This window comes from Strigops habroptila, chromosome 5 (assembly GCF_004027225.2).
Source record: "Strigops habroptila isolate Jane chromosome 5, bStrHab1.2.pri, whole genome shotgun sequence".
NCBI lineage: Eukaryota > Metazoa > Chordata > Aves > Psittaciformes > Psittacidae > Strigops > Strigops habroptila.
The window spans coordinates 67801031-67824431 of record NC_044281.2 but is presented as its reverse complement, the minus strand read 5'-3'; the positions used below and the strand labels follow the sequence as shown (position 1 = coordinate 67824431).

General features: G+C 41.5%; 1 protein-coding gene across 5 annotated transcripts in view; it reads right to left on the bottom strand.

The window, feature by feature from the left end:
* ARMH3 (armadillo like helical domain containing 3) overlaps positions 1 to 23401 on the bottom strand; it is a 128768-nt gene that overhangs the window by 38541 nt on the left and 66826 nt on the right. Inside the window, exon 25 of one of the 5 annotated variants that reach the window (XR_003991362.1) lies at positions 21746 to 21888. The exons of the other annotated variants lie outside the window; for them this stretch is intronic. The gene's annotated coding sequence lies outside the window, so the exon portion shown is untranslated. The remainder of the gene's footprint in view (positions 1 to 21745; positions 21889 to 23401) is intronic. 5 annotated transcript variants of the gene reach the window in all.

Below are 23401 nucleotides of genomic sequence, written 5' to 3'. Positions count from 1 at the left end.
CTGATCCCAGGGCAGCCTGCCCTCTGCAAATTGGAAATCTCTGACTGGCGGAAAGTTTCTACTCTGGCTGTTCTTGAGGCTGCAACAATTGGACAGTAGTGAACTGACTGTTACTAGCCCTTTCTCCCTCAGAAACACGTGGGCTGCAACCTAAGAAGTGGGAGAATCTCTATGTGGGCCCTATTAGGCTTTTTTTTCCCCCCAAATGGGAACGTCCCACTGCAGCTCTCACCTTGAGCTGTGGTGAGAGAAGGTATATCTAGAGGTGAGTTGCATTCTCCCACCTCACCATCTTCACTGCAGCAGGGCTTGCTTCTGTAGTGGCTCTCCACCCAGTAAGTAATGTTTAAAAAGCTTTTTCTATAGTCTTTTAAAATTGTGTGGAGTTACTCCTTGATAAACAGAAACAAACAGTGATGCCCTTGAGAGAAGCCAAAGAACTGAAGAGGCAGTCTGCTGACACGAAAGGGCTCCTATGAAAACTGATATGGCATGTACAGAAATAAAAGATTTATCAATTCCTCAATTTAATTTGCCACTAGTACTAACGTCATATGTGAGAAATGAAATGCACCAGCAATACTGAGCTACCAGTCCCTTAATTCCAAGCGTGTTCCAGCCCACATGCATCCACCGTGGCAAGGAACACCACCCTGCCCACCTTAACCTCACAGCTGGTCTAGGTCCCGTGTGCAGGGAAACCAAAATCATTATGCCCAGGCAGGCAGTACTTCTTCAGCACGTTTTCTTTGACCTCCAAACTCTCCCCATCAAGTTACTGCAGATGAGCTAATATCCACTCCTGCTTGACAGCAGCAACATTTCCAGAGTCCCCCAAGACAACACTGTCCTCTTCTCCTGAGAAGTGAAATTAAGCACTCTGGAGGTGCTGAAAGTAGGCTAAGGGAAGAACCAGAAGGCTGTGAAGCTTATTATAGAGATGGGAATGCTGAGCCATCATTCACTGCATGAACCTGGTCTTTGTACCTCTTTACAGGTGCAGTATGCAATGCCTGGCATAAAATATTCTCGTGGATGCCCAAACATTTCTCGTACAATAAAAGCAGCACCCCAAGCTCACTTCTTCCCACATCCTGTTACAGTGGAACAGAGAAGCAGCAACACTTGGCTGGTATTCACACCTCGACAGAAAATTAAGGAAATAGGAAATTAAGGCTGACTTTATACCCACTACTGGATTCAGTTCATCTTCTGAACCGAATGCTCATGCCAGCGCAGTGCACTGGGCAGCAGTGAGCACATCTCTGTCTTTATCAAGTAACACCAAGTAGCAAAAGGCAGTCAGTTCACTTTCCCTCTGCAATAAAAATTGACAGTATCTGAGGTAGACAAATACTCCAGGCACGCACTAAGCTTGTAGTACCATGATGAAGGCTACAAACAGGCAGAAGCAGTAAGGGACATAGCTGTCTTTTGTCACACTCCACTTCATAAAGCTGCTTTACTACAAAAAGGAGACCCAAGATAATGTGGTTATGGTTCGGGAACAGGAATCAGTAAGTGACCAGTTTCTCCGATTTGCTACAGCAGTTCCCTCTCCCTCTCACATGCCTTAGCTTTTCCCTTTATAAAATGGGAATAAGAACAATCACCTCCACAAAGTGTTTTAAACCAACAAGGTGAAAAGAGCTCCAGTGTTTTACCATGTGGTATGTTGGAAACTGCTCAAGCACAAGGCAGCAAGTAAATTACACATAATACAGAGACCAGAATGGACACAAATCACCCATCCTTTTTCCCCCATTCATGCCATCACAATAGTGGTTTGCTGGAGACCTGTGCAAAACTCACAGCTGTAAGCCAGCCTTCCTGCAGCAAGCTGTGTCTCAGCAAGCTGCAGTTTGGGGCAAGGATCCTGCTGGCATTGCTCTCTTACGTACTCGCAGCCCTCAAGATAATAAAACTCCATCTGTTCAGTGCCTGCAACAATTAGATTGAGTTACTCCGTATGTACAGCCCCACCTGGCAGGAGATGAGAGGGTTTAGAGTATTTTATCACATGTCCATGAGGCATTGCTATAAAGTACACATACCTGCCATACCTAAGCTGTGTGCATCAAAAGCAAGTAAACCCCCTGGAACGGGGCACTAAATTCTTCCTTCTACTGTGCTTTAATTCCAGCCTGTTAAATTTCTTCTGCTCCTACACTTTAATGAGTACTGACATTAAGCTGAAAGTCCACAACTCGCTGGGGGATGCATCTTCCAGACACAATAATAAACTGCAGGGGAGAATCCAAAATAAAAGGATATTTTAGTCAAAAGCACTTGCTTTACAGCTCACTGAAAATCCCAGAGTCAGCACTGCTGCAATCGCACAGAAGAAATAAGCTTGCTACACCTGTTCAATCCTGCCATAACTGAAGCCTATTGATTGTGATGACAGGCTTCATGGCAGAGAGAGATACACGGTCTATTTATTTAATAAGGAGAGGACAAAAGAGTGCACACGTGCCAACCGAGCTTCTTGCAATTCTTGGCATTGTTTTACCGAGCCCCATTCTGCAAGGGCAGAAGCAGAGGATGTGCTTTCTGACCCACCATGCAGCTCCGCAGTGCACCTCTCCACTGCAGTATTTGCTGGATACTAACCCGATATCATCATGGCTTTAGGATATGCTGATTTTCTCTTCTTACAGTTTACATCCATACATTTAAGCCAAACCAAATACCTCCACCCTCACACCTAAATGACTTCTATTTGGCTTCTTAACTAAGGAAGTCCTCATGGGTGAGCAGTTAACTCTTCCGGGATAGTTGTACAGCTTCAATGGAGACTACAACTCAGGGAATTCATCCACTCGCCTATCACTGGAAACTAGTCTAGTTGGAAATGAAACTAGATAGATTTCTATTCCCTTTTCACAGTAAGTAGGCATCAAAATTCATAAATATATATAATCAATGGCACTGCTAGTTTAACTGATATGAGTGACAAAGTAGAAAATACTGCCTAGGCAGTGGGAGTGAAAACATCTATTGAAGAACAGGGCATCAACCTGATCTGAGTTCCTGCTCTTCTGCCAATCTGTCATTGACTGTTCTACAACAAAGCTGTGATTTCACGAGGAATAAGTTTCTTGCCTCGATCACGTAATTTATGAGAGATCAAATGACAGGTTTTATGGCACATTTCATTGCTCTGAAACACCTGGCTACTAGTGATGAGAGTACGGTGAGAGTTTACTTTTACCAAAGTAAAAGTATGAAAAAGCCAGCCCTCCATTACTCCTCAATTCCAGAGAACAGCAGTTAACTAATACTTGCTCACGTCTAACTACAAGCAGAACTGGTGCTGTTTGACAGAAAACAGAAACATCACAGATGTAAAGTCTGCTCTCTGGGCTTGAGCTGCTGGGCACTAAAACCTGCAAATCAATCTACCACATTCAAGATTTGAGAGCTGACCATGATAACAGCAGCGTATGTGATTTCAGGGACAATGTGCTTCCACAGCTGTGTTGCCAATTCTGAAATTTCAAACAACTTCTAAAATGAGAAGCCCTCCTTAGAAGGTTTCTGCATAATGCTTTCACAGGGTGCCTATTGCCCTAGGGCTGTGGTCATACCTCAATAACTGCACAGACCCATAACTAAGAATTTTAACATGGAAGTATCTTTTCCAGAGTCTGAATGACCTCTCCTGCAGCACATACTCCCCAGTTGTGCTACCTCATATATATCAATTTGTCCAGGCAAGTTCTTCAGTTGTGCCAAACAGAAAATATAGTCCACAGACCAAACAGGCTATGGTTCTTTCAGTACCTCAGCACCTTTTGATGCAAACAGCAGGATACTCTCTAGTACCTACTCTCTAGTAGCCAGGTGTTTTAGCACAATGAAATGTGTAATAAAACACTGCCTCAACGCCAAATACAGCACTTCAGCTACAACTGCTTTTAACTCCTTCATGTACAAAGCAACCTGCTCTCCAAAACAAACAACAAGGTATGAAGAAACAGCAAATCCAGAAGGTGAGAAAAAACAAAACAAGGAGAAGAAAAAGAAAATTAAAAGGGAGAAAAAAAAGCATTTGACAACGGTTTACCAGACAGGTTTGCAGATCCACCCTCTCTGGTTAGGATCTGAAGGAAGGAACTTTTGGCAAATATTTATTCTCTGCAAGCATTATATGTGGCTCATCTGCTTCACAATTCACATTAAGACTGCCATCCAAATCTCCTGAGAAACGAGACATTGCAAAACCTTGAACAGGATCAAAACCTGAAATATTTTAAATTACTTTCATGCCCATTAGTATCTTAATTAGTATTTTATCATTGAACATTTAAGGAAAGCAGGAAGTCTAGCTTACTGGATGCTGCATTTAGTGCAGAATGCCATAGGGACTGCACACACCAGCTTCCAAACATACCAAGCAAAGAGTGAAATTTAAGAAGTTTATAAACCAATATCCCACTGGGACCTTTTAAAGCTCTCTGAGAAAGGCAGTGAGTACAGCTGCTAGTCTAATTAACTTAGTGAACACTTGCTATCAAACCCATATTATCCAGAGTGTGCAGAAATTACTCGTTACCCCATTTTGCGCAGGTATTGCATGACGCCCTGAACATCCTGTTTACAGACTGTGGCAGCATGACAGAAACCTCTCTCTTCGGGTCACAACAACCTTATTTTACCAACGCACAGCAAAACATGTGCCTGTGACAAAAATCCCCAGGGAAAGGAAAGCACTGAAGCAGGAGTATTTGTCTGGATTGAATGAGTAAAGGGTTACAACAATACAATCTAGTCGTGAAGTAGCTGGATATTAAATGATGGTAAGAGAAGAGGGGGAAGGAACATTGCCTAAGCTAGAGTCAACTACAGTCAAACCTACTTCACAAAGGAAATGAAGTTGAGTCCCACAATGGTATTTAATTAAGTTAATTACATCAAGTGTCAGCTACGGCTGTACCTGCACAGCCGTGTAAATCTGAAAGAGTTTACAGTCTTAACCTTTCAGACACCACCAGCTACCATGCCAACCAAAACACATTAGTTACAGTCCAATCCTCTGAAAATATAAGATGCTGCAAACCTCTCAATATTTTCTCATCAGACAGGTGCAAATGAGAATCACACTTGTTGAGAAATGCCTGATGGAAGCGACTAAAGCAACATCTTGCCCTTCCAAATCCAGGACCAAGACTAAAGCATGGACTCCGATGACATCCACACACCCCCTGAGTGAGTATCACATCCTCAACAAAGATGTCATCACGCATCATTTGGGACAAGGTGAAGTTGGTTTTCAATGCCAAGGAAAGCTGCAGAGCCAAATAGCACTACAGCTAAATGAATGTTATGGTATTTATTTCATGTCTGAAAGGCAGGAGGATCTGTAGTTAAGATTCTGTTTTTCTGAGACAGGGTGCCTGGTTCATAGTCCAGTGGAGAGCTTCACATCATCATACTCTATTTCATGCATACCCATCTTCTTTCCTGTTTACCTTCCTTAACCAGACCTGCCTCCCCGAAAGGCAAGCTCCCTCCATCCCAGTATCTCCAGATCTCACAAATATCTACTCTCTGTTGAGATCTGTACTCTCAGTATCCAAGAAGCAAGTGATTTATCAGAGCTGAACAACTGAGTTACCGATAACAGGCAGGTACTAAATCCATTGTGACTGCACAGTAAATGCCAAACCCTAAGCCAGCCTGTGCTCATACACTTGTAGTTCATCAGACAACAGTGAGGACAAAAGGAGACCTGGGGTCAACTCATCACAGTCACACTGACAAGTGGCAATTTTTTTAATCACCTGGCTACACCAAAGGTTTTCAGAATCACTTCAGTGGCGTTGAGGTGGTTTTGGTTTTCACTTTTATTTTGCACAACCTTATTCTGCACCAAATTTCAGGCAGATGTTGACAAAACCCATTCAGCTGAATTGGCCATTGAAGGACAGATCTCTGAGGACAGACTCTCCCATGTCACACAGAGAAGGAGATGATTATTTTCTTTCCAAATGCCCAACTCCCCTCTCACCTACCATCACACCTGACATGTATATCTGCGCTCACCTCTCCCTCAAAGCTTTGGTTTTGTAATTTATACCTACATTTATTTTTTCTGCTCTGTTCTTTGTATGGGTGTCACTGAAAGCAAGGCCAGTGAAATGCATTTTCTATTTCAAAAGTGAAGTATCTCTAGCCTAAGAAACAGGTGAGCACCAAACATTTCAAAGTTAATTGCTGATGTTTTCCTATCAATCAAGTTAAAGAAAAAGCCCAACTCCTACAGTGTTCTGTTATTGATGTTTTTTATGCTTTAAAAGTTTTCGAGTGTTTTTCAAGGCTCTTGAAAAAAAACAATGTGAAAAAAAAGCGCCACATGTTTTTTAATCAGTTACATGTGATATAAAACAGGTGGCAGAGGATGTGCAAGCAGTAAGGAGGCCTGGGCTTTTCTTTGTGAAAAAGAGAGCTAAAGGTTTGCCTCTCCTTTTTTCTTACAATAGCCAATACACACCTACACACTGGAGAGGTGCATCAGTTCTAACAGGGCAGTAACTCCGGACAGTTCAAGCTGGTTTCTTTGTGAATCTTAAGCTGCGCAACTCTTAAATTAGCATCTCCAACTAAACATTCCAGACCTTGGGCCAACCTCCAAGTGGTGCAACCCAGACTGTGTTTTATCACCTCCTTTCCTTTTCTTCCTAACACAAAGCATCCAGTTGCTGCTACAAGATTTGTAGACACCCTGCAGATGAGGAACACCACACAACTTCCCAAGTTCAGCAACCATAGCTGGGGCCACATTAAAAAATGTTACTCATAATGAAATTAAAATACAGGAAAACACAAGCAATTTTGATGTAAAGAGCCTAGCGTATTGTAGCTATTTGGAAAATAACTAATACCAGAAAGAAAGTCACACTTGGTTGCATTAATTTCTATAAGCTCTATTTGATTCATAATGGCTCTAGCAAAACAACCGAAGCGTTAAAAGGCTGCTGAAATCTTGAATTGTCATTTTACTATTACACTTTCATAGGCAAAAATGCAGTGCTGACTACTTGTATTCAAGTATTTGATTTTTCCTGAGTTCCTTCTAGCTCTTCCATTCAAAGACTGAAGGCAACACTTCTTCCCTGGTCGCTGCAGCAGGCTGATTCCTGTTCCTGCTTCACCTCACCACTCTTGTGTCTGCATGCAAGGGGCCAGGATTTTTTCCTGGTGTTGCTTGTGAATGAGCACCAGCAGTATCATCTCAGCATTAGAAACCTTTGAGATAACAGTGCTGCCATATACCATGAAGGGAAAGCTGCTCAATTTAATTATTTTGGGAAATACGGAGGAACAGGCATATCTTACCAAAAAAGGGCATTCAGCACATATATAGGTCACTGTTACAAAGTTTTAAACTGCCACTAATTCCTGCACGTTTCTGTGAGTGATGCTGCAAATTCCCCCACATTTAAAGAGGAAAATAATTTGCATGGCTTCTGTTACCTTGGCTAGCATTCATCCTGAGCATATGCATAATTACTTACTATTGATAAGCACACACTCAGAAATTTCTGAATTTAACCCACATCAAACACTGCTCCAGCCTAACTGATACAGCATTTATTGCCAAGTAAAACACTGTAAAAATCTTGCTCCAAAATCTCTAGTCAAATTTGCAGCAAAAAAACCTGTAAGTGCAACATAAATCAATCAGGCTGCTTACTGTTCACCTACCAAACCCCATCTTCCCTTCACCCACACTGCACTTAAGTCATCGTTTTCCTAACTATAGTTAAAAAGCATTCTTTGCCACCAGCTTGCCAGTGCTGTGTAAGTTCGCTTGCATGGCAAAATTTCTTTGTATGTTACAAGACTCCTAAAGGAATTAAACTGTGCAAGTTGTTAGAGAAGTTTGATTACTATTTTAAATAACAGGTCAGATTATTACAGAACTAATTCAGTATCAAAGGGATTAATTGCTGCTTCAACAGCTGTGGTGGATTGACCCTGGTTGAACACCAGGTGCCCACCAAAGCTGCTCATTCACTCCCTTCCTCAGCTGGGCAGGGAAAAGAAAATATAATGAAAGGCTCATGGGTCGAGATAAGGACAGGGAGAGATCACTCACCAATTACCATCATGGGCAAAACAGATTCAACTTGGGGAAACCAGTTTCTTACCAATCAAATCAGAGTAGGATAATGAGAAATAAAACCAAATCTTAAAACATCTTCGCCTCCCTCTTCCCCTCCCCCCCCCCACTTCCTGAGCTTAACTTTACTCCCAAGTTCTCTACCTCAACAGGGAATGGGGGTTTTGGTCAGTTCATCATACTTTGCTGCTGCTCTTTCCTCCTCAGGGGAGGACGACTCACACTCTTCCCCTGCTCCAGGATGGGGTCCCTCCCACAGCACACAGTCCTCCATTGAACTTCTCCAATGTGAGTCCTTCCCACAGGCTGCAGTTCTTCACGAACTGCTCCAGCGTGGGTCCCTCCCACGGGTGCAGTCCTTCAGGAACAGACTGCTCCAGCATGGGTCCCTTTTATGGGGTGCATCCTTCAGGAATAGACTGCTCCAGCGTGGGTCCCTTCCATGGGGTCACAAGTTGTGCAGCAAACCTGCTCCAGAGCAGGCTCCTCTCTCCACAGGTCCTGCCAGGAGCCTGCTCCAGCGTGGGCTTCCCATGGCATTACAGCCTCCTTCGGGCACCCCCCTGCCCCAGCATGGGGTTCTCCCTGGGCTGCAGGTGGATATCTGCTCCACCATGGACCTCCATGGGCTGCAGGGGCACAGCCTGCCTCACCATGGGCTTCACCATGGGCTTCACCATGGGCTGCAGGAGAACCTCTGCTTTGGCTCCTGAACACCTCCTCCACTCCTTCTCCATTGACCTTGGGGTCTGCAGAGCTGCTTCTCTCACATGTTCTCACTCCTCTCTCCAGCTGCCATCATGCAGTTTTCCCCCTGCTTCTTAAATATGTTACCCCAGAGGTGCTACACACAGCAGACACATAAGGTGCTTAGGACTAATGGTTCACCTCCCTCTTCTAGCAGGGCTCCTCTTGCCATAGTGCAGGAAGCTCAGCTCAAGAGCTATGGATCTCTAAGCCTCCAGATACTGCATCTCTGCATTTGGAGAAGATGTGCAACTGCTCTGCACAAAAAGTCACTGCAAGTTATATGTGGCCATAGGCCCCTAGCAGGAGGCCAGAGGGGCTGACAGCAGGTCTAAGTTTGGGGCATAATATCCTAGGCTGGCATGCCTGTTCATTGCTCAGTTCACCATTCTGTCTTAATGAGAGCAAATATACTTTCCCTGACCTTTACTTCTCATGATCCTAAGAAAGCCTGAAAAATTAATATTCAGGGAACTTCTAAGGCTTCGTTCTGCATGGTAATGAACAGGGAGAGCCAGCAAAAAACAGCCTCTTGCCTTAAACACAAGTGATGCAGGAGAGCAGGAGTAAACAGGGTGCTTAACCTCCTGAATAGCAATGGCAAATCTTTGAGCGTCAACAAATCTTAATGACTTACTGCCCCAAAACATCTCTGCCATTATTCAACAGGCAGAATTAAGAGGTGGCATGAAAAGAGCAAAGACAGACCTGTAGCCTCTACAGATTCTCTGCAGTTTCACACTAATGAAAGTTCCAAAACAGGCTGTACTGGGCTTTAGGTCCTCCTTCAGATTAGCTCTTCATGACCCAGTAACAGAGCTGCATCAAGTATTGACTGCCTTTCCTGTTTCCTTAAATGGTTTTTAACATATCATCAATTATACCATCACTTTAAAGTGGTTTTAGCCATTTCAGGGAAACTGCAGTCAGTTGGCTGCTAAAGGTCATGTTCTCTTCCAGCTCTAGCAGGAGTTAGGATTCACCACAGCGCACTTGACTGGGGCAGAGTTTGGCACAGTTTACTCTCCCCTGATGGTGGGTATCGTTAAGATTCAGATTCAGTTCCTGCCCTACCTGATTTGCTATAGGCAGTGCCAGTCGTGGTCAAATTGCAGAGTGCCTGCATGTGTGGAGTCAGAGCCCTCTTAGGAGTGCCAGGCTGTAGACCCTGAAGCTGATAAGCAGGACCTGTTCTGTCAAAGGGTGTCTTGACATCGTGGCCTAAGACTCAAGCATCCTCTAGATGACGGTGTTTAAGAATACAAATGCTACAACAATGTATGCGCTTTTGCAAAAAAACCAAAAAACAAAACAAAACAAAAAAAAAAACCCACAACCCCCCCCCCCAAAAAAAAAAACCCCACAACAAAAACAGAGAGTTAAAAAAAAGAAAAAAGGAGAAAAAAAAAAAAAAAGAGAATTTGCTGAAATAAACAGTGTGTTTAATTTCTTGGGGTTGAGGCCAATCCCCAGCACGATTTATTGCTCCCATCCATTAATTCCACAAACAAAACCAGAAGGCTGAACAAAACCCATTCAGTAAAAACTTATTTTTTTAGAAACATACTTAAACAGACTCTCTGAAGCCTCTGAAGCACACTAGCTTTCTTTTGCTGTTACAACTTAGTATAAAATTCTTGCTGTTCTGAAACACAATGGGCAAAATCCCTGTCCCCCTATAAAAACTGATACATGTATGGCTGAAAATATAAATCACAAACGTGGTATTTTACTAGGAGGTTAAGTAGCGAGTGGTTTCTCTACACTTCCTTGCAGCACAACTCCTCCAGCCTGGCCCATACTCACTGAGCAATGCCATCATGGTGACTGCAAACTGCAGAGAAATGGAAATCTTGCAGCCCACTGACATTTTCTTGAATCTCACCTCTGTCCTGTGGTGTTAAGAGCAACAACTCATCAAAGTCGCAGGACAGCCCTTCTGTTTATTTGCTGTACTGATAAATTTCAGTAGGCCTAACGCTGATGTACGGGAGAATAATTCTCTCGATGCAAAAACACAAATGGAAAGCACAGGAATCCAGAGTGAATTTGTTAAGTTTTAAATGCAAACCAAGATATTTGATCCAGCCTAAGAGATTCACAAAATACAAGTCAGTAGATCAGCTTATCCAAACTTCTGTATATCACAGGCTGTTGCATTTTTCACCATTATCCTTGCGCTATGTAGTCCCATGCCAGTAGCTAGCTAGACCGTTTTTCACAAAGGTATTCTGGTCAGATATGAAGGAAAGAAAATAGATCCCTTCTGTCATTTATTACAATGGTTAATTACCTATTAAAAGATGGGTACCTAATTTGCAGTTTCAATTTGGTTTCAGTGTCTAGCCTTAGGTTACTTCTCTGTTTTGGCATTTTGTCTTCTCAAAGACGCTCGAACACTCTAAACAGCATACCTCAGGTTTTGTTTCAAAGACATTAAGATACTGAGATCCTGAAAGCATTTTTACTGGCTTCTCATAACTGCAGCTTCTCTGTTCTTCCTCCAATCTTTCAATATACTTTTTGAAACAGACACCAGACAAAATTGCAAAATATATATGATCATAAAATCACTTTCCTGCTCCTGATAATATTTCAAGGGTCAAATAAACCTTTTTAGCTGACCATTTCATGAGGGACCTAAAGTAAAGCTGCCATTCAATGCTTCTTGAGTCACTGCTCTTCAAGATACCGCCCCCTTCTGCAGGCTGGCACTTACTTTTTCATGAACTGCACTGCCTGACAGGTTTAAAAGCAATTCAGATCACACTGCCTGATTTACTTCATGATTTAACCTTTTGTCAGTCTTCCAGTAACTTGCAAAACTTACCAGAAATTTTTATGTTCTTTCTGATCACTGAAAAAAAAAAAAAAATTAATATGTAGCACTATTTTCATATTCATCACCTAAGGAAGTGCAACCTTAACATCTTTGCCTTCTGGGGATGCTCCACAAGAAGTGCATCACTTATTCTTGGGCTCTACAGTGTTGTTATTGATGCACCAAAAGAAACAGTATGAGCTTCACATGTCCATAGAACTTTGGTAATCTCTGCTGTAAAACTAACACACAAAGGTTCTTAAATACCTCTTCTCTCTTCTGTTCAAAGTTTTCCAGTTTTGCAGATGAGCTGTAATGTATGCATGTCAGCAGAAAATATTTGGAGAACCAACTGGGAAAATTTAAAGCCAAGTCTGACCAGAAGCAATCTCAATGACTTCTGACATCTGCTCCTGCACTGATGTTCAAAAGCTCTCCAAGTTCTTCTGGGCACCTGGAGTTCCTTTGGTAATGAATGCCGACATATGACCCCAAATTCCTAGAAACAATCTGCCAATGGGTAACCTGGTTCTTGTGGCGTATCTGCTTTAGCCAAGACAAAGTACTTGACACTGAACAATTTGAAGCAGAATTACTGAGTTCTGAAACTGTCGTATAGCTGTAGTCTACAATGTGCTGTTTGATCACATCAGCAGTTTTGGGGACATAAGTGCAGAAATGTGACAAGCCTACTCTGAAAGTAGGCTGTATCCATGTCTCCTCTCAATTAACAATGCTAATAGCATGTAAACACATTCTTCATCTTGCAACTGTGATAACTAACAACAAGTAACTGCCAGGGAAACATTGATTAGAATGTATTTATGAGCATACAAACACATTCCCTCTCCTCTGCAGGAGCCACTATCCATCAGTTGATCTCTTCAATGCAGAGAAGAACCCAAGCTGCAGACTTGACCACATGACCACCTTGAAGAAAAATCAGTCTCGAAATGCTGGGTATTTCTAACAAAACAATCTAACAAATACCACATCCTTCTACCTTTTTCTTTACACATAACTGACATAAAAAAAGAGCAAAAATCCAATTAAATTTCCAAAAACAGGTCACCTCTAAAACTCCCATATACTTTCTACAAGACTGCCAAAGAGTTCTCATACCAATCTGGATGTAGTCCAACCTGAAATATGCTTTGGTGCCCTAAAGCCTATGGAATCTCAAAAGGAGAAATTATTCATCAATGTCCCCTACTAAAATGCATTCTGCAATGTTGCTAGCACAAAATGGCTGTTTGCTATGAGTGGGCAAAATGATTTGTTAGTGTATATATACATATAGCCTCTGAAGCACTGCAGTCCTTCTGACAAAGAGGCATACAAATGAGAGGATTATGCAGATAAATCACAGGCGTAGAACTGGATTTTACTGTACTTCTAACTGTGTGTGTGTATATATATGATTTACAAGTAGTTTCAAATGAAGTTTTGTAATATTTTAACATTAAAAGTTCTTGGTTTAGAAAGTTGATTACCACTTTCAAATACTTATCTTCCTACTCCTGTGTATTGACTAATACATTAAAGCTAGAATAAGACAATATACTTTTTGCTTCACAGCTACTGAGAAACTGCTATCCGTTATTAGATTAGCTCAGTTCACCCCAGACCAAAATGATTTCCGGGATGTTCCTACAGCACATTTCATCTAGTACATCTGCATTATTTATGGCATTTACACAAAGAAAATTGAAGGCTTTTATAAACTAAGGCACAAATCAATACAAGCTCTTAGCAGATGGGGCCTTAGTAGGGTTCCACCACAGCATCATTCCACACCAAGCAAACTCTTTCAACTGAATAACTGGTAACACAGAAGGAAAAGTTTGCATAGTCAGTCAAGAATTAAAGACACCCTTGGCACCCAACCTTTCAGTGAGTACTGTACCTGCCTCATTCAGAGGCTAAACAGTCAGGGCTAGGTTTGCATGCAATAGGTTGCTTAAACTGCTTCACGACATCAGACTGCAAGCAATATAATAGCTTTGTTTCATTTCCCTCCCCAAGAGAAGATAAAAAGGCTGTAACACAGATGGCTTTCCCTGTCAGAGGCACCATGGACTGGGGAAGAAACGGATGGGAGGCAAATTCAGTTTGGCACTCCGTCAGGTAAGCAGTGCGCTCCAAAGGAGACATTTCTCAGCCTCCATTGCATCGGTGCTTGCTGTAGGCAGCACAGACATTGGATGGAACTGGCCTGCAAGACGAGCAGTGGGCAGGAGAACCAGCAGGAGCCACAAAGCCTTAGTTCCTCAGTGAGGGAAAGACCCTCCCCACATTTATTCAGGTATAGCCCACAGCTGGGACAGCATGGGATGGCAAATGACAGTAAGATATATGGCTTCACATCTGCCTGTTTCCAGACAATACTCTTTCAATTCACCTTGGCTGGTCTTCACAAAGAACAGATCATTATTTCAGGAACTTAAGCAGAGATCTCCCACCCTGATCCATTTGCTTTCCTAACCCATCTAACCTGTGCAGCACTGAGAATTCATGATAGGTTGGGGTTTTTTTTATTTAGTGAAATCAAAGTTTTTCTTCAGAGATTTCAGCAAAAGACCCTTTTAAACATCTATTTATAGAACAGTACTTGGGGATCTGCAGTAGCCAGAAGGAAAAATGAATGAATGATAAATTATCCAACATGAACTTCCTTTAGAACAGTAACCTGCAACAGAAAAAACAGATTACGTCCCTGTTCAATTCCTTGCTCTACAAAGGCACAGTAAAGGATTTGTCCCCTTAACCAAATAAAAAACCCTAGGGCCTTTAATTTTTTATTTGTTTAAATCAAAGAAGTCTCAAAAGGTCCCGCCAACTCAGCCTTCTTTAGCTGACAAACGATAGGCTACTGAATTTATAAAGACTGTTGTATTTGAATCAGGACTAACAAGAAGGAAAAAAGGACAAAAAAACCCTGATAGCCTTAATTAAAATCACGCCTTGCTCAGCTGGCACGGGTTTTACTTTCATGAGATTTATGAGTTCATGATCCTGACAGCTCTCCATGAGTTCCTTCTGGGGAAAAACGGAACAGTGAAGATAAATGACTGAAATCCTGAAGTAAAATCATGAGGGAAGAAAAATTTTCCGTGGTTAATCATTCTACTGTTTTCTCCACCAGTGCTTCAGAAAATTACACACTTCTCTGCCACTCCCAGAAAAGAGCAAAAGGCTGCTAAGATGGGAGACCAGCTCATAGGAAAGTACAATCTCCTTCCTTCTTCTAAATTACCGCAGACACACAAGCAGCAGGAGAAAGCCACAGAAAGGCGTGGAGGCCTTCTCTTCTGTATACAAAGCTGATGTGGGTTAAAGTGTAGTTAAGGGACTTCTTCACATAACAACAAACCCTTACAGACATCTAACTTGGGAATTCAGCCTTCTCAGCTTGAAAGTAATGACAGATTTAACAAACCATATGTATAACCTGGATGGGTGATTTTAAGTGAAATGTAATCCTTCAGTCCTGAAAGCAGAGGGATGGGGATGCTGGCACACTGCCTTACCCTTGGTAAAAGCTTTGAAACAAATAGCTGATTCCTGAGAAGCTGCTGACAGATAAAAATTATGTAAACATTAAAAACTGCCATACTGAGTCAGGTAGCAAAGGTCAGCTCATTGTCTAGAAATGGGAGCTCAGGTAACTGCATAAAAGCAGACAAGAATAAAATGATACTGCCCCAGAAAGAACTTTTACATCCAGCCCCATGCAGTTCAAGATGATATATGAGGCACAGCTGATAACTGTATTATCAGTAACCCATGATGGAGTTTTCTTTCATTAATTTGTATAATCATTGCTTTAAATCCGCATAACCTTTCAAGTATTCCACATCTTAACTAAGTTTTACATGAGGCTGTATCTCTTTGGTTTGAGCTTATCAGATCTTCTGATGCACCCTCTTCTTGTAGCTCCTCTTCATCTTCTCTATGACATTTAATATATTTTACAAACTCTTGTATTATCTCTGCCATCTCTCTTCCAGCCTGAAAACTTGTCATGTATATAAATGTTCTTCATAACGCACCTGTTTCCATACCTTTAGTTATTCTTGCTGCCCCTTTCTGAAACTTTGCTAGTTCTGCTACACCTTTCTGAATTTTTAAGCTCTGGATACACAGCAAATGAAAGACCTGCCTTGCCTTTGAGAATCAATTCCAATAAAAGGTAATATATTATTTACTGAGGGAGAAGGGTTAAGAAGCAAATAAAAAACAAAAACGAAACCAAAGATGATATAGCTGGGTAAGAGAGAAGCTCCACTTTAGACCCAGAGACTTGAATGATTTTAACCACCACAAGTAATAGTTCAATTGGTGCATATTAAATAGTTCTTCTAGAGTGGTATAGCAGCATCTGAGTAAAAAAAGAAAGAAAATAAAGAAAATCAACAGCTTTACAACAGAGCCACACTATTGTTGCTTTGGGAACATTAGGTTATATACAAGTCCCAGGCTGAGTGTTGCAGAAGGACGTGGGTTATTTTGTGCACGCATGTTGAGGGTAGTTGTGCATGTAGTTGGGTCCCTGGCTGATGAAGGGAGAATGAACTGCTATCCTAAAGGATGAGGCAAGTTTTATAATGAGAACTTAAACCAGCTTTTTCTTAAATTTTCCTTGAATTATTTACCATTGGCCTCCTTCAATAATTTTAGGCTGTCACTACAATTCTGGTGCTGTTCAGCTTCTTGTGTTTCCATTTTGTAGGTTTTCAGAAAGAGCGAGCCTTGAGTATGGTCAGCGAGTAGAGGAGGCCCCTGAGAATGAGGAAAGTACACATGGTTCTTCCCTCCAAATCTGCCCTGAAACTTCAACAGCACAGAGAATACTGAACTGCTGTAGCTTTGATTTTTCAGGTGAGACAAAAGCAACCACTCTGCTCACTCGGTTGCGCCTCACAATTTTCAACATAAGCAGAAAGCTGAGGTTCAGTACCCGTATAAATTCCTTTTTGGGTGGCAACTCTGGAAATTTGCCTCCACAGTTTCAGTTCAGATGTTCCTCATTCCTCGCCCTAGACTGTCACATGGTAAACCTGTGCAGTTAGTACCACTCCTGTGTTTCAGCAGCAGACCAAAGAAAACAGAAAATCTCAGAATTTAACCTCTACATTGAGTGATACTTCTATAAAGGAAGCCCAGACTATATCTGGAAAAAGGACAGTAAGATTATAAAACGGTGGTCAAAAGAAAAATACAAGCATCTTTCCTGAGGCTAGGAGAAAGCATGCTGCACTAAACAATTTAATAATTACATTGAAGAAGAAAATACCATTGTAATTAACAAAGAACCAGCATGGCCTAGCTAATCTCATCATGAAGAGATCGAATAAAGTAGCATGCGTTTTATGGAGCAATTTAATCTGGCAAGCAATTAATCGTAAGAGCAGTAAGTCAAACGAATAGATTTCCCTTTAAGGAGATCACATTCATCATCTGTAATGTATTCTAAACTGCAATTTGTTAGCCAACCCCTGAATTTTACAGAAGACATTTACTGTCTTCCGTTAGTGGAAAAGTGATCCCTGACTGACAAGAGGGAGTGGCATCAGCCTTTTTGAACCAGCTAGCCTATTAACACTAATAGGTTCTTAATCACTGATGCAGGAAGCAAATAACTTGCAACAAGCAGCTACAAGTGTTTACAAGCCTCATACCTAGGAAAACGCTACAACGGTATTTACCAGACTATTTGAATCACGTCCTAATTCACGGACCAACCTAATCTGACTCATCTCTGTAATGTCCTGGAGCTGATAACATTACTGATGGGGGAGTTTACAATTAATAAATAAAATAAAAATCAACCCTTGCTCACTGAAAACCTCAGCAGACATCTCTTACCCGGGCTCCTGCTGGTGCAAGTCTCGGATTCTGGCTTTCTACATCGTCTCATATTCTCAGCTACAAGATAATCCTTCCCTGACTAGTTTTAAATGGTATTAGATCAGTTTAGATTGCATCATACTAACATATGATATATAACTGCTATACATACTAACATATCACTGCCCCAGTCCCTCGGTGCTTTTAATGTTAGAATCCTTCCGCTTCCAACTTTGATTAATTCATGATACTCCCTGCCCATTTGTTCACATTACAAACTGCCCCTTAGCTTCAGAAGCTGTTCTACATCACTTCTGTATTTCTCACACTACATTAGTAGTAACCTTTAGTTTTCACTTTGCTGGATCAGGCAAAATATGCACCAAGTGTCCTTTGGAAAGAAGTAGTGATTGCTGTTGCTTGTGCCTGCACTTGTCCCCATCCAAGTTTATCTTTCTAGAAGATGAATTTGAAGGCCTCCTCTCTTCCCAGGTAAAGCTTTCTGTCAACTATTCTCCTATCTTACTGTGTAGAGGGCATTACTGTTCTTCTGCTTGACTGCACAGTTTGGATCATGAAGATTAGAAGGCTGAAAGCAATCAAGGCTCACATCTTCTAGATGTCCTTGAGCCCAAACTGATTCCCCTCCAAAAACAGCAAATGCTTAAAAAAAAATAAAAAATTGTTATAAAACAGAAAAAAGGGCCCCAAAACCCATTTAGTGCATCTAAGCCTTAATAGGGACCACTAAACTTTACCAAAGGGTATGTGCCAACATTTCACTTTATCTAGAAACCACACAAAATTCACCCAAGTGAGGCTATGGGCCGTGTGTGGAAAAAAAACTTGCTAGAGACATACAGCTTCTGCCAGTGCCTTCCTGCCCCACTGCCAGAGTAATGACAGCAGGCGACCTATGCCTGGCTGCTTTCAGTCCTCTTCCATCCTGATAATTTCCCTTTTGGTCCACTCACATTGAAGGCATGAATGTAAAGTAGCCGCATACCAAAATAAATAGTCCTAAAGTGCAATTAATATATACATATATATATACCCACGAGCTACATTCCAGACTAAGTTCAGTTAGTACCATCTCATACCCAAAACAGTTAAAACAAAGCTCATAAACTCATATTAAAATGATGATAAAAAAATACTGCTTTATTGCACTGTCAAATAAAAGCATGGGGAAAAACTTATAAAAGCAAACTTAATCAAAATACAGATTTCAGTTCTCCAGAGGAAAGAGAACGAATATAAAAAACAGCCAAAAAAAACCCCCACAGCTAAAAGATGGCTACACTTGGGAAAAACTCCTGATGGCTAAGCCTTTAAACTCCTCTGACCTGAACCTAAGTGCACAATATCGTTTCCTGATGCCTATATAGCATCATACTTACAATTAGACCGATACCACATTAAAATGACAGCAAGTGCAGGCACAATTCATTTAACAATTAATCTACCCTAGCTATCATTTTCACTTGTCATTAACTGCCTCTTAAATGCCCTCAATTTCAAATAACCATAGACTCTTCTTCAAAACATACACGCGGGGGAATATGCCATTACAGGCATTACTCAAAGAAGTGCTTTCTGTCCCCATCATCAACCACAGCATTAATCATACCGAGAATAGTTTCTTCTCACAAATGACTGAGTTATATAGTTGGATCTCATCAGCAGGATCCAATTTACTGGTAAGTTCATAGACAGCAGACAATACCGGGCATCCGCAGCAACACACGCTGCGAGTCCTCTAGTTTTTAGCCTTTACTGATATGTCAGAGAAATAAAATAGATGCCAAGCATCACAAGCTCCCACTGATTTAAGTGCTTTACTCATCACCTTTAGTTGGACCCAGAGCTAACAAAGAGCGCAGTGCACTCAAAGAAAACAAGCTTTCTTGCTTCTTTTACGATTTGACCATGCAGTGAAGAGACTGCTCTCTAAAATCAAATGGATTAAGTTGGAAAGGACCTTTGGAGGTTATGTAGTCCAACTCTATTCTCAGCATGTCACTCTCAGAGATAGTTAGGCCCTCACAGCTGTGTTCAGGCAAGAGCAATCTCTTCCAGTGTTGGATCACCCATGTGCAGAAGAATCTGGGAAGAACCTCTCTTACTGCAATCTGACTTATTTTCTTTTGCAGACAAACTCGGTATCTTGGAGAAGTCTTTTTCTGTGGCTCTTCACTTCTGACAGAAGTTTATGCATGGAAGTCACCAAACAAAGAAAAGTAGGTGCTATCCAGTGAGAACTGCCCAGTCTGCTCCTTCAACAAGGCTCAGGATATCACAAAAAGGCTAGCCTCAAAGCAACCACAGCTTTCAAACACTAATGAACAAAGGAATCAAGAACAACATATGGCAGACCTACCGCTTTCCAAGTTTAGAAGGGAACGTCTGCCTCAGACAAGCTCATCTCAAATGTCCAGGACGTATAAGAAGGACATTAGATAATTACAAAAAAGTATAAGTAGAAGCAATTGGCCTTTGCTCATGTACACTGCCCTGCTTAACAGGCTTCCTGGTAAGCTTTCTCAGACATCACAAGAAGGACATAATATTAAGCATATCATATTCACGCCCCTCTGTCAGCAGCAAGAGCTTTACATTAATTAAAGCAACACAACCTTCTAGAAGAAGGATCCAGTTTAAAATTCCTCATCCAAAGTGTGAGCAATGTCACAAATTTGTTTAGAATAAAAAGTGTTTATCTTGCCTTCAAAGCAGTTACCAGCTACATTTTCTATAGTGGATAGAAGCATTTTCTCACAGTAACCAAAGCCATGACTGAAATTCAGTGTTCTAAAGTTTGAAATCATCCTTCCCTTGGCCACAAAGTTTGCATTACTTCCCATCCTAAACAGACTCAAAAATCTTTCCATATTCCAACTAATGAGAAGAAAAATGCCCCTGTAATTAACACACAAAGTGATGACCTAATTAATAACCTAAAGCAGCAATATGAAAAGCATTTAGGCTTTCAAAGTCTAGCAAAGTCAGGCAAAAGGATTGCCAGGAAGTTTTTAAGGTCATTCCACTTTTGGACACCCTCTAAATAACACACATTTGAAACCATGCTTTTATGTCCTATCAAACAGGACTCCGCAGCGCGATGCCTTCAACGTGTCAGCAATCTCCTACCCAAGGCTCCCTGATGAGTAGCACCCAAGTTCTCACTTTTTGAGCTCAAGGCAGTATTGTCTCAAGCCTGGTGCCCAAACTGAAACTTTAGGCAATGGTTATGTTGATATTTCTCTTAACAGCAAGAACAGTTTGCAAAAACCACCAATACCAGCACAAGCAAGAGAACATGTGCCTAGGCCCCTGCAAAGAGTCACATCAGTGAGAACTGGTGACAGTGGACATAAACTGGTGTAACAGGTCAATGCTGCTGACAGAGACTGTCCTTTTGTCCTTAACGCCGAGCTGCCTACTAACACAACCACTTACCTATCTGTATGCAATGAAGGCTCAAGAACTGACCAAGGCTAAACCACAGTTTCATTCTTTTTTCTCCTCCCTAGATGGTTTTATCCTGGGCCAGGTCCCCAGTCTCCTCCTTTATATGCAAATGCACAACGCAGGCTCCTTCCCATGGAAGAGACGCCGGGAACGAATGGCAGGTGAACTCTCCTGCTCAGCAGCACTATCAGTTTATACCTGCTCCAAGTGATCAGAAGCACAGGCTGAGGAAGCACACTAGGGCAGTTTTGCCAGAGTAACATCCTTCAACCAAACCCTTACCAGCATGATATCAGAATGTGACACCCACCACAGATGAATTCTTCACGAAATCTGTTACCTTAATCTGGTTGGCTTTGACTGCTGAGAAGTGGCCAAGCACATAGGCATTTCTGACTGCCAATCCTTCACAGTTAGCATGCCCTTCAGACAGGCAACTGAAATCTGACTTCAAAGCTAAGGGAGAAATGGCTACTTCAGAAACATTACACCATCACTTTCTGCATCACTTTTCTAGCTACAAGAGTTAGGCAAAAAATTAGAGTCTAAAAAAGGTAACAAAAGATTGCATTCTGGGATTCCCAAACAGCCAATTTAATTCAGGCCACCTGAAGCTCTGATGTATGTTATGATCTCTATCTGGACACACAGGTATCAAAGACCAAAATATTTTCACATTTGGAAGGGAAAAAAAAAAAAAAAAAAATCAAACAGAAATCACAACTCACTCAAGCTTCTTTTTTTATTCCAGGCAGCAATTTACTTTCACCTTTGTCTTGGCTACACCAACTGGTATTTACTGACGGCTGTGAAGCTAGCAACTGCGCTGGTAAGGCGAGACAACCTACTATGCCTTTGGTGGGAAGAGCTCCTAAAAGACAAGCATCCTAACTCTGAAAGCTAGGATGCTGTTTCTTTTAATGACTGAAGTATTACAAAACAACATGCTCTCCTCTCACAGCTCCCAGGGAACTGAGCTCCAGATTCTGGTGCAATCTTCAGACAGACTGCAGTTCTGCAGTCATGCGAACAATGTATTATCCTTGCTTTCAGTTCAAGATAAGGTAAGTGCTTCATTACCTTAATAAGCAGATGTACTTAATGAGCATGTACTTTGTCAATTTTGTCCTAAAGGAAGAATTAAAAGAATAAGGCATTTACATTTCCACAGCAAAACCAAATTTTAGGCCCCCCACTAGTGTAAGATAATAAGAAATACACGTTACTGGATTTTGAAAAGCTTTTTTTCTTTTTAAATACACATCCCACAGCCCAGACTTTCGGAGGGAATAATAACTCTTGCTGCCGCTGTGAGCAGCAGATTTCTTTCAAACAAAAAAAGCAAAACAGCATTATACTACATCATTTTTCAAGGGACAAAGGTGTTATTTAATCTCACAATAATTTCTACATTGTTTGGGTTATGAAGAAAGCTGCTTAATGTTCTCTCTTCATTAAAGCAAATCCTGAAAGCTAGATTTGAGACCAGTGGAGATCAGAGTCCCTTATATTTACCCAAAGAATAAAACCAGCATGGGCAAAATTTTGACAAGCTATAAGCAGGTGTTTCAAACTGTGCTTCAATCCTGTTCCAGTACGGCCAGTTCTTGGGGCCAAGAGAATCTGGTTGCTTCCTGGCTGCATTAGAGATACCAGCAAAGATGTTGACTGTAAGGTTGAAATCTATCAATTAGGAATTGAACTCAGGCCAGCCACAGCACCAGACAAATAATTAAGATTGTTCTCGTAAACAGGATGAAACAATACAACCATTCAAAGTGAGAAACCAACAGACCTTTCTGGATTTTGTGCTGCAACAAAACCCCTGAAATGTTTACAAGACTGCATCCTAGCTTTGCCGCAATTGCTTTAATGTATTACTGAGCTCACACATAACTTGCCTGTGCCCAGCAAGGGGATTCAAGAACAAACTATCTGCAAATGAGTCAGAAAAAACCAACTTCTGACAAATAAACACTAGATCCACTTCTGAAATAAACCAAAACCACTCCCAATGCTAACATATATTCTCCACTATTTTTATGTTTCTACAGAGAAAGGTTATTTGGCAAGCAAAACTAGAAAGAATTTCTTGCCTGGTGCCACACTTCTTCACAGCAGGCAGCGCAAAGTCACTCATATAAATCAAACAGGAGACCATAATCGCGCTGAGAAGTCTCTTCGCTTTTCTCTTCTGCTGACTTTTCTCCCAAAGCTCCAGACCCCAAATTCCCTAGCACAAAAGCTGAAGCTATATGCCAAACATTGTACCTCCAAAGTTGAATACACAGCTTTCACGAAAAATTGCTAGCAGCTTAACTAACTCCATATTGTAAGCCCCCAATCTGCATCCATGAATCTAGTAAATGAGATCTGCAGACAGG